Genomic DNA, 14098 nt, shown 5'->3' with positions numbered 1-14098 from the left:
CCCAAGAGCAGGGTAGGCCTGCAGAGCTCAGATGCAGTGAGAGGCACTTCACACCTGAGCCAATGCTGATCAAACCAGTACGACCAAGAAAAATAAAATAAGGTGAGAGAAGTAATCGGGTCAGTGGGCATAGTCGAGCATCCCCCGTATTTTGCCACACCACAGAAGGTGTCCATTTCACATCTGTCCCATCCCCGATCTGATACAGTCAAGATGGGAACAGAACCTACTCTCTTGGAGGAACCGTAAAAGCCCATTCAACTTTTCTTGTTCACTGGCTGCCGTCCACGAGCCAGAATTCTTAACATCTTACCTTCATCAGAGAGCTATATGAAGGGGCATTCCTAACAAAAGTAAAACAGGATGTGGCAGCAAAGAGGGCTAATCACATCTAATAGTAACTAGAAAAAAAAGAGTACAAGAGGGCACCGCCCCCCCCCCCCCCCCCCCCCCCCCCCCGCCCAGCATGTGGTGAAGGCACTCTAAACCCTACCACCATGACAATGCCCTGAAAGCAGTTTAAAACTTTAAGATCCTCTAGTAAATAACTTCCACAAGTAACTTCTGAATGTGCTTGCTGAGGTGTTTACATTAGAACAAAAACTCGTGCACGTTTACTTCTGCAAGTCATTTCAGCGAGTATTTCAGGAACTTGCAGCAAGTATTTGCAGAAGTGTTTCCAACATATTTGCATCTTGAGATAAGCAAAGGTAAGTTTTCAGTGTTGTGGGTAAAAACAGTGCAGCCACCACAATTGCTGCATTACTATTATTGAAGAAAAATCCTTATGAAAAACAAAGTCAAGGAAAAAGAAATGTTTGGTTGAAGCAATGCATACAGAGGTGTACCTATTTTAAGTTGTTAAAAAGCACTTTTGAATGAAATAAAATCAGAACTTGGATGAAAACTTTCTCATAATGTTGTAAGATAGTTTCAAACATCTATTTTCTACTGAACAAAGAAAATATTCCAGAACAGGAATCAGAAACAAGGCAAGCTATATGACCAAAATATGACCTTTCAAATTACTCTTCAAATTTTGCAATGAGTACTCATTAGTTTTATAACAAATTTAATGCATTTGTGTTTCTGCAGACATTAAAAAAACTGTTAAAATTTAAAAAGATAGCTTTGCTGTAATTCTACTTTCCCTTGGTGAAACAAAAAAAGTCAGTAAATTCATTTCACACTTTCTTGGCTGCAGTGGCCAATTACATACGTTTAGCGATTCCATTAGTGCATCTGTTTCGACTCATCTGTCTGTGTGTCATTCTCCTTTTTGACACTGATATTTTTGCACCAGTAGTGAATGCACAAAAAACTTTTACAAGTTTGAGAAAATCTTCCAGCAATTGGCATGTTTAGTAAGTATTCGCACCAAACTGCAAGAAACTGCTTACATTAACTTACAGAAGCCGCTTCTGGATCATTCCATGGTTACGGACTTAAAATATGTACAATTTACATTGTTATATTAACTTGAAAATAAGAAGCATATGGCTCTGCATACGGTCCTGAAAGTGACACTATATACAAGAAGGTCACTAGGCCTATATACAAGAAGGTTCGATGATGTGAGCCGTGTTCATTTGCTACTAAACAAATGAATAGGAAGTGTTACAGACATAGCAAAACCTTCACTTTTCATGGAATGATCCTTCTGTAAGTTGACAAAACCTGAGGATTTATTGATTTATTTAACTTGCTGGAGGTGTTTCCATGTGAGAGAACTTGCAGAAGTTTACTTGCTAGTGGACACTTGCCTTTAGTTACGAGAATAAAAACCACTTTCTCAAAACATTAGCGGCAGCAATCTGGAAGACCACACTTGGTGTGGAGAGCCAGGAGGAGGCGGAATTCTATCATGATGTGAGCTACTGTCTGTAAGGCTCTATGACCACAATATGGGGATGGCTCATTATACGAGATGAAGACAATGATCTGCCACAACTGCCCTTACAATATAATGATCCTGGGGGGCATCTGTGCTGTGTGAATGTCAGGACCTCATCTAAGGGTGTAAGAATGTTCACGTGAGCACTGATACCAGCACTGTTGCACAACTGATGCAGCACGTCCAACTTGTGAGGCAATTCTCCGAAAGGACTACCCCACCACTCAGACATCCACAATTTGACCACTTTCAAACTCTCTCAGTTGCCTGTAGGAAGCATGAGTGCATCTCTGTGGCATGGTTGCCTGCATGACACTGACCCTTCTTGCTGTGGGTATTTCCTATTAAAGGGAAGACACAGATGGCACTCTGGTAGCTATGTCACCACACTACCTGTTAGCGAATAACACTGAAACCATTATCAGTACACCTAATATCCCCCACATGTTATATGCCATCATTGGACCAAAATCAATGTCATCTTTCCAGGTGTACATTTTTTTTGTGTATAAATTCCCTTATGACATTCTTTCCTGTAAAGGAACTTCTAAGGAAACAGAGACTGCTGCATAATACATGTAAAACAAAACATAGGCCTGTATAGAGAGGTGCTGAATGAAAGGTCTTTGCCTGTCAAGAGAGTAACGCATGATGCCTTCAATAACTACTGTGGCAGAATACTGTCAAATGACCTTTCACCAAATCCAAAAAGATTCTTATCACAAGTAAAGGCTGTTAGTGGCACCAAAGTTAATATCTGGTCACTCATGGATGAAACATGAATTGAAATTGAGGGTAGCAAAGCAAAAGCAGAACTGGCAAACTCTGTTTTCAATTATTTCTTTACAAAGGAAAACTCAGGAATAACGCTGCAGTTTAATTCCCATACCACTGAAAACATGAGTAAATTTTGTATTAGTGGCAGTAGCATTGAGAAACACATGAAACTGTTAAAATTACACAAAGCTCTGGAGCCCAATGGAATCAATATCAGACTCTAAATTGAAGCTGCAGATAAGTTAGCCCCTCTTTTAGCTACAATTTATCACAGACCCTCAACAAAAACTGTACCCAGTACAAGAAGGGTAGCAACTACCAACCAGTATCCTTGGCATTCATTTGTTGTAGAATATTAGCATATACTCTGAGCTTAATGTAATGAGATGTCTCAAACAGGATGACATCCACACCAACCAACATGGATTCTGAAAACATGGATCATGTGAAACCAAACTCGTATATTTTTAACAAGATACAGGTACAAAACCCTTGGAGAAAGACAGCCGGGTAGAGTCAATATTTCTTGATTTCTAAAAAGGGATTTGATTCAGTATCACATCTACACTTATAATCAAAAAGTATGATTGTAAGGGTATCAAATAAATTTGAGGCTGGATTGAGGATTTTTTGGTAGGTAGGACACAAGAAGATATCTTAGATGGAGAGTCATCGGCAGAAGAAGTAACTTCTGATGTACCCCATGGCACTGTGTTCCAACACTTGCAATTCATTTCATATATTAATGATTTTGTGAACAAAACTAATAGTAACTTCAAATTTTTTGCAGATGGTGCAGTTACATATAATTAAGTGCAGTCTCAAAAAACTGCATAAATATTCAGTCGGACTTTGATAAGATTTCAAAGTGGTGCAAAGATTGGCAACTTGCTTTAAATGTTCAGAAAGGTAAAACCTTGTAATTCATAAAATGAAAAAACATGGTAATCTATGACTATAATATCAATGAGTCACAGATGGAATCCGTAAACTCATACAAATACCTGGATATAACACTTTGTAGGTATAGGAACTGGAATGATCACATAGGCTCAGTCATGTGTAAAGCAAATGGCACATCTTGGTTTATTGGTAGAATACTACAGACATGCAATCAGTCTACAAAGGAACTGCTTATAAATAACTCGTGCGGCCCATCCTACAATATTTCTGCATTGTGTAGGACACATACTCAATACAACTAACAGGGGACATTGAACGTATACAGAGACGGGCAACATGAATGATCACAGCCTTTTTTGACCCACAGGAGAGTATCACATAGGTGCTGAAGATAATGAACTGGTAGACTCTTTTGTTTGTTTGTTTATTTACAACATGCTCCATAACACAATTTGGAATACTACATGTATGTATTTTCTGTGTGTGTGTGTGTGTGTGTGTGTGTGTGTGTGTGTGTGTGTGTGTGTGTGTGTGCGTGTGTGTGTGTGTGTGTGTGTGCATGCGTGTGTGGCATAATGTTTGTGATGTCGATGAGAGCAGGGAGAGGCTGAAATCTGGTGCCGGCACATGGTCTACATACTCCTTGTTAATAGCATCACGAGGCCACCAACCTTAACATCCCCGTCTGACGGACGGATCACCATCAATAGTGTCACACACCCTAAATTCATAAGACACTGTGGAGAGGTTTTGTATTTAAACCAGGATGTTGGCACAAAGTCTGGTGATCAGGAACTTTACGCCACCACCTCTCCTCCCCTCGTCAGCCAAATACTGGCAGTGAAAATTTTTTCCACCATCAGTATTTAAACCTGCTTACACCAGGGTCGGGTGCCACCACACAAGTGTGTGTTGGCACATCAGCCTCATAGGTAGGTTCAGTGGCAGACTCTTGAAGGTAGATTCAAACTATCCTGAGAAAGTGTACTTACAAAAGTTTCAGGAACAGGCTTTAAATTATGGCTCTTGGAACATACAGTATAACAACTCTTTACATGTTGCTCCTGTAAGGATTATGAGGATATGATTAGATAAATTAGAGCATGCACAGAGGAATTTGAACAATCATTCTTCCCACACTCCATAAATGAACGGAATGGGAAAACACCTCTGGATACCCTCTGTCATGCGCTTCACAATGATTTGCAGAGTATAAATGTAGAAGTAGAAATAATTCATCAAAATCTCAGAACAATAGTGATGGTCCATGCCTATAACACTAGAGGGAAAAATTACCTTTATGATGCACTATTAAGGCTGTCACTGGCTCCGAGTTCAATATGCACCAACAAAAATTTTTGATCAATTCCCAAACAACGTGAAATATCTGACAAGTACAAAGTAAATTTTAAATCTAAGCTACAACTACTACTTCTGACCAACTCCTTCTATTACAAGGAGGAACATTAATTTAAAAACTGGTAACCTGTAGGATAACATCTAGTTTTTAAGTTTGGTTGCATAAGTAGGACTTAAAAATAATATGTTTATTAATGTTAAAATTAATCAAATATATATATTTTGCAGACTGACTCTTTTCACAGATTTTTTTATAAACAAATCATTCAAATGACCTATGGATTGTGCAACTAATTACATTCGATATTCCCTGTGAAACCTACACTGATGAGCTAAAACATTATGAGCAGCAGCTTATTAGTGTGTTTTTCCACCTCTAGAAAACAACATAGCAGCAATTTTATGGAGCATGTATTTGACACTTCCTTGGTAGGTTTCCAGAGATATGTGGCACCAAACATCTATGCACAGGTCATGCAATTCCTGTAACCTATGGGCCAGTGGTTTAAGTGCATGGAACTGAGGCCTGATAGAGTCACACATGTTTTCCGCCAAGTACAGATAAAGCAAATTTCTGGACAAACCACCAGTGTGAGTTCACTATCAAGCTCCTCAAACTATTGTAGCAGGATCCTGGGCTTACAACATGGTCAGTTGTCCTGCTGGAAGATACCACACCATCACAAAAGACATCACGCATCAGTAGGGTGATTACTGAATTGAGTGGTCCAACATTTATCCCGCAAAGTCAGCTTCTATCAGTTTTACCATTCTTCTGCAAATAATGTGTGTCAATATTTTTCAACCATGACTTATTAAAGAGCTAAACAGCAGTATTGGAACCTGACAGTGTACATCTTCTTTGGAGTAAGAATTATTACATTCTTCTGGAAGCCTGAAGATATTTAGCCTGTTTCATAGATCTTGCACACCAGATGGAATTATGTTGTCATAGGTGCTTCTCCCAAGTATCTCAGTATTTCAGAGGAACTGTTGTCTACACCAAGGGACCTGTTTTCACTCAGAGCTTACCGAGCTCCGCCAATTTCTTCTCGCGGTATCATACTCTCTAAGGAAGGAAAAAGAAAGAAGAAGAAAGAAAGAAAAAAAAAATCCACATACATACACACACACCATGAAGGAAGTATCCAAATGGGACAGAAATCACTGGATGTGATGTATGTGTACAGACAAACAAATGACTACAATTTCAGAAAAATTGGATGGTTTATTAAAGAGAAAGAGCTACACTAATTGAGCAAGTCAATAATGTGTTGGTCCATCTATGGCCCTTATGCAAGCTGTCATTCAACGTGGCATTGATTGCCAGAGTCCTCCTGAGGGATATTATGCCAAATTCTGTCCAACTACCACGTTACATCATCAAAATCCCAAATTGGTTGGAAGACCGTGGCCATAATGCTCCCAATGTACTCAACTGGGTAGAGCAAGACAAGCAGCCGACATAGGGTTTGGCAAGCACAAAGACAAGCAATAGAAACTCTTGCCATGTGTGGGCAGTTGTTATCTTGCTGAAATGTAAGATCAGGATGGCTTGCCATGAAGGGCAATAAAACAGGGTGTAGAATATCGTCAACCTACTGCTGTGCTGTAAAAGTGCTGCAGAAGACAACCAAAGGAGTCCTGCTATGAAAATAAATGGCACCACATGCCATCATTCCTGGATGTCAGGCCATATGCCAGGTGACAGTCAGGTTGGTATCCCACCACTATCTGATGCATCTGCAGATGCGTGTTCAGCCTGGAGTCTCACTGACTAGAGTAGAGTTGTCTTCAGTGATGAGTCCTGCTACAAATTGAGGCCTGATGACTAGTGAAGACGTGTCTCTAGATGCCCCAGACAGCAGAGGGATACCAACCTAATGTTGCCCACCAGAAGTGATCATGCACAATCCCATCTCTTTGTACAACAGAACCCCTTTGGGTGTCATCAATGGCACCCTTACAGCACAACGATACATTGATGACATTCTATGGCCCATTGTTCCCCTTTATGGCATGCCATCCTAGGCTTACATTTCAGCAAGATAATGCCCGCCCACATACTGCTTGTCTTTGCACTTGCCAAACCCTACCTTGACCAGCAAGTTCACTGGATCTCTACCCAATTCAAAAATTTGGAGTATCAAGGACAGACGCCTCCAACCAGCTTGGGATTTAAAAATGTAATGCATCAATTGGATAGAATTTGGTACAATATTCCTCTGGAGGACATCCAACAACTCAATCAATGCCAAGTTAATAACTGATTGCATAAGAGCCAAAGGTGGATCAACACGTTATTGACTTGCTCAATTAGTGTAGCTCTTTCTCTTGAATACATCATCCAATTTTTCTGAAACTGTAATAATTTGTTTGTCTGTACTTGTACATCACACCAATGATTTCCAACCCAATAAAGATAATTCCTTTGTGATGCATTGTTGTTTCTTTTTTTGTCTTAAAGTACTTCCTATCCCAACTTCATCTATTCCCTCCTCTCCTTCTACAATAATGTCCTCAAGTTTATTTCCCTTTTATATAGACCCTCTATATACTCCTTCCACCTCTCAGCTTTACCTTCTTTGCTTAGATGACTACAACAGAATACAGAGGTAGTGTTCTGGTAAATTACTTGTGAAGAACCTCTCCATTTCGTTTCTGATAAACTATCTCTACAGAAATAGTAATGTACCAAACAAAGTTCTGATAGAGTAAAATAAGATAGAATATCATGTTGATATTTTCTGTACTCTTTGCAAAAGCTCTGATTTATTCATTCACACATTATGTTCCTTAAGTTCCAGTAAGACAGAGAGCCTTCAGGAATGAAGAGTGAGTTGAGGTAGCCAATACATTAAGCAAAGAGAAGCAACTATTAGAAACTTATTACATGAGCCTACACTGGCTACATGCACCCTAGTAAATAACAAAAATTATTGCTGCTTCCTCAGTTATATAAAACAGCTGTTGCTCATCTTCTATTGGTGGCTTAATAGTCACTTGATTACATTTGAATTTTTCCAAGAAAGCAGTTATCTACATCTATAATTACAGACATGTTTACCACACATCACTACTCCCCATACAGCTAACAGAGAGTTTCAATCCTTCATTATAGATATTCAGATAATTTGTAGAACTGTTCTATGAGACAAGTACTAATTTTCTTTTGAACTGATAAGAATACTTCTTTTAAGAGAGTTTGTTGAATACATTTGCATCATATGTAACTCCACTCTGAACCCTTGAAAAGGAGATAAAGACTACATCAAAGATACATGTATATCTTGTATAGTGATTATACAAAACAGCAACAAGAAAGGATAAATAAACAAGGACATACTCTAAGAATACATAGATCCTAGACGGCCAACATGGAATCAGGAAATATCATACTTGTGAATCACAACTAGCCCTTTATTCACACAAAGTAAATCAGTGCTATCAACAGGGGACGTCACATTGATTCATATTTTCAGATTTCCAGAAGGTTTTTGACACCGTTCCTCACAAGCAGCTTCTAATTAAATAGCATTCCTGTGGAGTATCATCTCAGCTGTGTGACTGGATACATGATTTTCTATCAGAGAAGTCACACAGTTCATAATAACTGACAGAAAGTCATTGAGTAAAACAAAAGTGATATCTGGTGTTCACCAAGGAAGTGTTACAGCCCCTCTGTTGTTCCTGACCTACATGAACAATTTAGGACAGTTTCTGAGCAGCCCCCTTAGATTGTTTGCAGATGATTCTGTAATTTATCATCTTGTAAAGTCAGCAGATGATCAAACCAAATTGCAAAATGATTTACACGCAGTATCTCTATTGTGCAAAAATTGGTAGACGACGCTAAATAATAAAAAGTGTGAAGACATCAATATAGGTACTAAAAGGAACCTGCTAAATTTCAGGTACACAATAAATCACACAAATCTAAAGGTTGTATACTCATCTAAATACTTAGGGGTTACAGTTAAGAATAACTTAAATTGTAATAATCATATAAATAATGTTGTGGGGGGAGCAAACTAAGACTGTGATTTGACAGAGCGCTTAGAAAATGCTACAGGTCTACTAAAGAGACTGCTTGCCCTATGCTAGTTCGCCCTCTTCTGGAGTACTGTGCATCAGATAGCATTGACAGAGGACATCAAAATGTTCAAAGAAGGGCAGCTCATTCTATATTATCATGAAATAAGGAAGAGAGTGTCATAGATATGATAAACAAATTTGGATGGCAGTCGTTAAAACAAAGGTGTTTTCTGTTGCGGCAGGGCTTCCTCACAAAATCTCGATAACCAACATTCTCCTCAGAGCGTGAAAAATTTTGTTGGCACCAACTTAAAGATGATCTTCATAATAAAAATAAGAGAAATCAGAGCTTACACAGAAAGATTTAAGTGTTCATTTTTCCCATATGCCATTCAACAGCTGAGCAATAGAGAAATAGCTTGTAGGTGGTTCAATGAACCCTCTGCGAGGCACTTAACTGTGAACTGCAGAGTAATCATGTAGATGTAAAGGAATTAATTTACTGTGGTATGAATGACTTATGAGCATACAACTAAGGAAATAATATCATGGCTTAATATCCCACTGGCAATAAAGTCATCGGAGAGGGAGTAAAATCTAACAGGACATAGAGGGAAATGAAATCCACCACACATTTCAAAGGAATTGCTCTGTCACTTGCCTTAACCAATTTGGGGATACAATGGGAAACCTAAATCAGTGTGGCTGGACTAACATTTTAACGACCATCATGATGGAGCGTAATTTCCACTGCAATACTTATTAGGTTAGACCCATTCCACCTGCATATGAAGCACAGAAAAAAATGACTGCTAAAATGCCCCTCTGCATTCTGTAAATACTGTAATCCTGACTTATTATCGCTATGGGAGAGATACATAGTGGGTTGTAGTATATTCCTTGATCCCCTGAGTGTTCAAAAAATTTTAGTGGGTTTTTGTAGGTTACTCACCATCTGTCTTCAAGCATCTACCAGTTCGAGTTTTTCAACATCTTTGTGACAATTTACCATGTGTTAAACAAACCTGTGACCATTCCTGTTGCCCTTCTTTGTACACATTCAATATCCCCTACTTATGCTATTTGGTATGGGTTCCCCACAATTGAGCAAAATTTTAGAAAGGAGCACATTAGTGTTTTGTAAGTAATTTCCTTTCCAGTGACCATTCCCTTTAATAACTCTAAGGACTGCTAAGTCCACATATTTGTGAGAGTTTAGCAATTCCAACTGTGACTCACTGTTGTTGTAATCATAAGACACTGCTTTTTCATTTAACGAAGTGTACTAATGCACATTTCTAAACATTTAAACTGAATTGCCGAACACTGCACCACTCTTGAAATCTTATCAAGAGCCGACTGAATATTTTTGCATGTTCTTTCAGCCAGTACTTCATTTTACTTCACTGTAGAAGTTGCAAAAAGTCTATGGTTACTATTCACATTGTCTGACAGATCATTAATATACAATATGAACAGCAAATATCCCAACATGTGTCTCTGGAGCAAACCCAAAGTTATTTCTACACCTGCCAGTGACCTTCCATCTAGAATTACATGCTGTGCCTTCCCCACCAAGATATCTTCAGTCAACATCATTCATCGTGGTACCCTGTAGCATCATACTTTCAAAAGTGCTGGTACAGTGCTAACACGAAATCTTTTACAAATCAAGAAATATTGCAACTACATGACTGCCTCTATGATGGCTTTCATGGAGTCATTTGAAAAATAAATAAATAAATAAAAATGCAAGTTGGGTTTTGCATGACCATTTTTTTTTTTCTAGATAAATACTGGTTGGCATACAGACCATTCTGTTTGAGATAACTCTCATAGCACTCAATAAGTTAATTGATGTGCTACTGTTTTTGATCCAAATTAATTACCAACAAAAGTCTTGTGACATTTTGCCAAATACTATAATGATCAGTGAATACACAAGCAGCTTGAAGTCAACCATAAAACATTCCCATCACATTAGGTGATATGCCTTGCGATTGGTTCTCCGGAAAACCATTAACTTTGCAGTTACAAAAATCCATTTTTCACAAATCCAAACTATTAACTTGCTAATTGAACCATGAACTCAGTTCAATTATCTTTACACTAAAACCTATTTCTCACCCCTTTCACCTCAGGAATTAATGGGTCAATCATTGTATATTTTTTGACAAGCTGTTTTCACTGACAATACTATTTTTGGTATATGGCAGCTTCACAATAAAGCAGGCCTATTTATTGAACAAGGGCAAACAACAAAAACAATGCATTAACCTCTCTGAAGTGTCTTTTCAGCATGTCTTCAAATTCTAAAACTTCCATGACAATACATTTGAAGGGGTTGGCGGTAGGCTGAGCTATCCTTCAGTTTAGTAACGATTACACTGATCACTTTATCTGTTGTGTTATCTAATGCGTCACTTTATGGAAAGCAAAATTTCCGTATGTATCGCTAGAAGACAATGTCGGCTATATAAATTGTTCCGTCTTATTGTATATGTGTTCCTGTCTTGCCTTAGTGTCTCTACACAATTTTTAATCATCAAATGTACCGCTCAGTTAATAAGATCATGTCCATACTGAATGTGCACAGCACGCAAATAAAATGAATGTTTGACGCTTGTCAAACTCGTTCATTATCAAACTGCCCTAACGCCCTTACAAAACTATACCATGCATTATTTAAACGGCTGTTTAGGCATTATAAAATGTTCCAAAACGTGCTGACGATGTTGTTTTCTTCAGCATTTAATTGCATTCATTTATGGATGCCAAACTTCTTACAAATACATTAAGTTGTATAATTAAATCAACTATCTGCCTACGAATCAATTCACTCACTGTCAGAACTAGAATTATACTAAACTATTTTCTTAGCATGTAGGTATGCTATGATTCTCAATGCCGTCAGTCTATTACTTAATTTTTGTCCTTTGCTGTCGGTGTCATTACTGTGAACGATTACTTTCCTAAAAAAAGAAAACACGCCACTTTCAGTCACAAATCGTGATTTTTATTGGACACTTCAATAAAAATCAGAAATAAACTAATGAGCACTACCCTTTTAAATATGTACGTGCTCTAGTACCGGTATGCGACTGACATTTCGGTCTTTATGTGTTCTTCGACAATTTCACATAAACATTTAGGCTCGTCTGCAGCATGCAAACGACGAAGCTGAATAATGTGGCTATGTGACATCTGTAAGTAATTATTGCTGTTCCCTGGCCAATACAACATTTTACTTACTTTATTACGCACCGTCTACACAGATGGAGCCGGGATTGAGAGTTCACTGAACTCTAATCACAACAAACCACTTATCAACTTACGCATACACTAGTCCCGATAACTAATGATGGGCAAATTCCAGGCAAGGGAAATTAAATAAAGTACAGTAGGATAACTTGAATTATGTAAAGTCTGTATTTGCCTTCTGCTGACATAGTGAATTTACATTTTAATTTTAACTACACTCATTTTGTTTATAAATACATTCAGCTGTTTTTATTTTTTGTTAATCAAAATCTTTGATTTCTGTTTACGTCTTTTTATATCGCTCACGGACATACGCCTGTGATATCACGAAAATTTATATCTTTGGTTAGCGATTGACCAAAAAGTGCGCGTAATACTTAGAAGCTAGAAAAGAGAGAACAACTTATATTTTGATCTTTAACGGACTGCAGTGGATAAACCGCTGTGGCCAGCGGAGATTACGGAGAGGAAAGACAGTGTGGTCTACTGGAAAATCTTAAAGCACTGAGGCGACTGTCGCCAATGATGTACCGGACTTGCAGGAGGAGAACATCATCATGGATATTCAACATACGGTAACACAGAGAAAAAATCAAGCTCAGACCCAAAAGATGCCAGGTAAGGGCACGTTATCGGTGGCTAGTCACAGCTCAGATATGGCATCCGCTTCTGCAATAAATACTGTAGTCGGGATAATCTTTCAAGAGTTGATAAACAGAGAACACACAGAGGCGACGGCCGCCAAATCTGGCTGAACGATGAACACGTTAGAACAAATATAAGAAGACAATATGGAAACATACGTAGAGGACATCGAAAGTCTCGACACAACTGTTGGTAAACTCCACTCAATGGCTGTGGGTAAACAAGTGTTTCCAAAACTATTGATCGTGGAGTTTGATATTGTGAATGTGTCTGCTGTTGGCAATACCCGTGTTAAAATAGCATTTAAAAAAGACAAGGCAACAAACCAGTTAGTACAGGAAAAAGTTTTCAAAGAAAAAAATTGGGATTCGTAATCCCAAGGGCAATTGGGGATGCTGAAATCTTATTAAGCGATGACGAGAGATCAGAGGTACGTGCAAGTGAATATAAAGGTATGAAGGTTATCGAAAAGAGTCATGTAAATGTTAAGGTGACCGTATATTCTAGACATCGAGTTGGATTACATTAAAAAATGTTGATATTGCAAAAAATAAATAAATACATAAATAAACTTAATTAAAGGTAATAACTACAAAATATCACTTTAATTTTTGACAAAAAATACAGTAATTTAATTTTATTAGTACCTTCTAACATGAAAGAGTGCGGGCAGACATACTGTATTTATCGCTGCTGTGTATTTTCCTCATCATGTCTGTATTCATTGAGAGCATATGAAAAACTTCAACACATGTTTCATCATAATTCGTACAATAATCCAATATAACGTAACACTACATAGCACACAATACATTCTGATATAATTTCCTGTGTACAGATAATGTATGGCTGTATGAAGCAGCTTTGTGACTTGTACACAGCCATAAAGCTAAGATATACCTCCATGAACACAACAATGTAAGATGGTGTTCTTTGGTAACAGAAGAATCTCTTTGTCGAACAGTTCCATCAACTTAACCAAAGCTAATAATAAAACATACCAAAACAGGTAAAATAATTATCTAACTCAGAATAAATCGTTTCTCAATTGTTAAATCAGAGACAAATAGGTGTGTAGCGTTCTTTAATAATATATATTATTTGTGTTGGTTATTCAATATACAATGCATAATGTTCATCTTACAGAAATTTACTGCGTATTATGTTGTTGAGCAAAAGGTGTGCTTAATCAGTTTTACTATAATCCAAAGAAACATTAAATCA

General features: G+C 37.8%; 1 protein-coding gene across 3 annotated transcripts in view; it reads right to left on the bottom strand.

Moving 5' to 3' along the window:
- Positions 1 to 12460, bottom strand: part of LOC126094776 (glucosamine-6-phosphate isomerase) — a 126531-nt gene extending 114071 nt beyond the window's left edge. The window contains exon 1 of one of the 3 annotated variants that reach the window (XM_049909330.1): positions 12221 to 12460. The gene's annotated coding sequence lies outside the window, so the exon portion shown is untranslated. Of the gene's footprint in view, positions 1 to 11812; positions 11832 to 12220 lie in introns of those variants that run through there. The other 2 variants (XM_049909332.1, XM_049909331.1) reach the window with 2 other exon arrangements.
- Between the last annotated feature and the right edge of the window lie 1638 nt (positions 12461 to 14098).

This window comes from Schistocerca cancellata, chromosome 8 (genome assembly GCF_023864275.1).
Source record: "Schistocerca cancellata isolate TAMUIC-IGC-003103 chromosome 8, iqSchCanc2.1, whole genome shotgun sequence".
NCBI lineage: Eukaryota > Metazoa > Arthropoda > Insecta > Orthoptera > Acrididae > Schistocerca > Schistocerca cancellata.
This window is presented reverse-complemented; position numbering and strand designations above follow the sequence as displayed.